General features: G+C 36.9%; 1 non-coding gene across 1 annotated transcript; it reads right to left on the bottom strand.

Annotated features, from left to right (window-relative positions):
• Positions 1 to 205: 205 nt before the first annotated feature.
• On the bottom strand, positions 206 to 278 carry Trnak-cuu (transfer RNA lysine (anticodon CUU)). The gene has a single exon. It is a non-coding gene; the product is annotated as a tRNA-Lys (tRNA).
• Between the last annotated feature and the right edge of the window lie 2,751 nt (positions 279 to 3,029).

Raw genomic sequence — 3,029 nt, 5'->3', positions numbered from 1 at the left:
CTTTCCTGGTAAGACTAGTGCTACACAGATTATTAGAGATGGGTTGATCAGGATATGAGAATTAACCAATAAGGGCTAGAGCTAATGGGCCAAGCAGTATTTAAAAGAATACAGTTTGTGTGTTGTTATTTTGGGGCATAAGCTAGCCAGGTGACCAGGAGCTTGGGCAGCAGGAACGCAGCCCGCAGCCCCCACTACAAAATGGTGCCCAACGTGGGGCTTGAACCCACTACCCTGAGATTAAGAGTCTCATGCTCTACCGACTGAGCTAGCTGGGCAACCAGGAGCTGGGGCGGCAGGAACGCAGCCCGCAGCCCCCACTACAGAGTGTCATACAGTGAACTCCAGTGGAGTATCCCTTATAAGTTGTGGCACTTGCTGGAGCTGTGCTTCACAATGTCACAGCTGCCTTGCATTCTCCCATCCTCTCTCCCATAAGCAAATACTGACTAATGCTTCTTGTAGTAACCAATAGACTCATTGTTTCAACAAGCTAGATTTTGATAGAATCGTTTCTTTGGCTTTCCATTTGTGCCCTTTCTGTAGTGACTAAACATTTATTAATACATCCTCAGGAAATATAATACAGCACAATTATCACCTTCACAGAAACTGACAGATCTAAACTTAAGTTGGGGAGTAACACTATTGTGTCCCCTGAAATGAATGGATATGATATGCCTCTGAAGATAAACTGTTTGTAGATGAAACATCTACAGGGACAATCTTGATACAGATCATTCTCCCAATGTATTATTCCCTGTATGTTTTTTTTTTTTTTGCCATAAAAGCATTTATTAAAAGGGGAGAAAAGGGGGGAAGGAGGGAGGGAGAGAGGAGAGAGAGAGAGAGAGAGAGAGAGAGAGAGAGAGAGAGAGAGGGAAAGAGAGAGAGAGGGAAAGAACCAGAGAGAGCGCGGCCACGCTGAAGAAACAGAAGGAGTTCCCTGTATGTTTTATGAGGCACAGATCTCTTGTAGAATATAGAATCTAAAAGGGAATGTATTAGATTGGCTTTTAAGATACAGCTACGGTATTTCAGCAATGGTTGTATCATACCCAAAAGCCTAAGAAACCTGTACTTACTCTTACCATTATTATTAAAAGTACCACAGTAGTTCTACCCTGGCACTAAAGGCCAGAGGTATTCCTGAAGAACAAATGGTCTTCAGTCTGTCTTGGAAGCCTGAAGAATTTGTCTTTAATAACAGTGAAAGAATCAACAGCAAAACAACATGGCAGAACAACTTCCTGAAAAAGCTAAGGTCAAGTAAAAAAAGAGATGCAAAACTTTCCTTCTTCCTAAGTTTATCTGGACTAGTATCAAAGAATACCACACACATTTACTATTGGAGCCCACAGATGTGAATTCATTCCACCTTGAACAAAGGTCAGAGAATTTAGGTCGATTCTTATTCCTTATTAGATTATTGATAGGAAGTTTGAATTACAGTGTGGTCATGAACAGTATGTCTTGACCTAGGGTCTAAGTACTTTGTGTTTTGGATTTTAAGATGATAATTACTTTGTTTGTTCCTCATTTGTATCATGGTAAAGAAGTCTTGCTTTCTTCTCCCCCTACTCTTTTGAGTTTGGTAATTAAAGATCATGAGAGAAATAAACACAGGTGGATTCAGTATTCAGTGGGTTGTCCCCTAAATTTATTCTGTGTCTGCACATATTTCTTTTGTATCTTTGTTTTTTCTGCCTAACATTTCTAATCCATATGGCCTTCCCTGGAATAAACAAACCAGTCGAGCCTGGACCCTGTCAGATGTTACCTCAACATAGGACCTGAAAAGAGGGGATAGAAGTGAAGGTCACAACAATTTACTGTGCTTCTTCAAACCTAAATTGGGGAATATAGAAAATCCTCCAAAGAAGTGACTATAGGACAACCTGTTGTAAAAATCTTTCATTGAAGTTCTCTTCCAATGTGATTCTACTTTGCGTCAAATTGAGAAAGTTAACCATCAGAGTCAGTTAAATTCTCATTGTTCCTCTATACAGAAAACATGTAGCCATTTCCCCCCCCCTCTGGACTCTTTCTAAAAATTTTAGTGTAAGTATCCTAAATATTAAAAATAATATTCCTAGGTATTATACTGATTGCTCACATGTTGAATGTATGTTTATATCGAAACTTGCTTGGATTTTCTTCTAAGTTTGTCATTTTGTAGACTTATATTTGCCAAGTTAATTTGTGAGAATTCTGTGGTTCTGTGATTACTAATTTGAATATTTCTTCAGATTTTCTTATTTTCTCATATTCCATGTACCCACATATAAAGCTATTTATGATACAAACATTTGTAGCTCTTTTCTATCTATTCTTTGGTATTTCCATCAAAGGGTTAACAGTTGGATAAAACTATTCACTCTAATTTTCTTTGGAAACTTTCTGGGCATATGGCAATAATTGGTCACATTTCAGTGCTCTCTTTTCTGAAACTTTTATTGATGAATGTCTTGATTCTTCAAGTTTAGTGCCTTATTAAATTTCTTATGGTAATTTTCATTAATTTGCTGCATTGATACTTAATACTAAATTTGCCAGAAATTTCTTGCTTTCACTGAATTCTATTTCTATAGTCTCTGGTGATTTAAATTTTGTCTAAGCATGTTACTTTGTGAATCTCTGCATTTACTACCTGTCTATCAAGATTTTAGAGTTCTTTGAAGTCTCATCTGTTCAGTTTTCTAATGGATCAGATAAAAGTTTTGATTTTTGATCTGTTCAACTTTTACTCCCATCATAAAGTTGGGATGATGGTCTAAGTTCTTTGAGCAATTTTGAACTGGTATCAAAAGCAGTCTGCAATGGAATTTTTTTCATCTTGAATTGGATAATATGGTTCTATTATATCATTATGAATCATTACCTGATGTTAGTTAAATTGCTATAGCTGCTCAAGACTTTAAACAGCAAATGCAAATTGAGAGGGTTTCCTTAATCCATTCAAATTTGGCAATTTTCTACAAAGATTCACAGAACTCTTTGAAAAACATTATTCTCATAGTCTTTTTTTT

Source organism: Chionomys nivalis, chromosome 5 (assembly GCF_950005125.1).
Source record: "Chionomys nivalis chromosome 5, mChiNiv1.1, whole genome shotgun sequence".
NCBI lineage: Eukaryota > Metazoa > Chordata > Mammalia > Rodentia > Cricetidae > Chionomys > Chionomys nivalis.
This window is presented reverse-complemented; position numbering and strand designations above follow the sequence as displayed.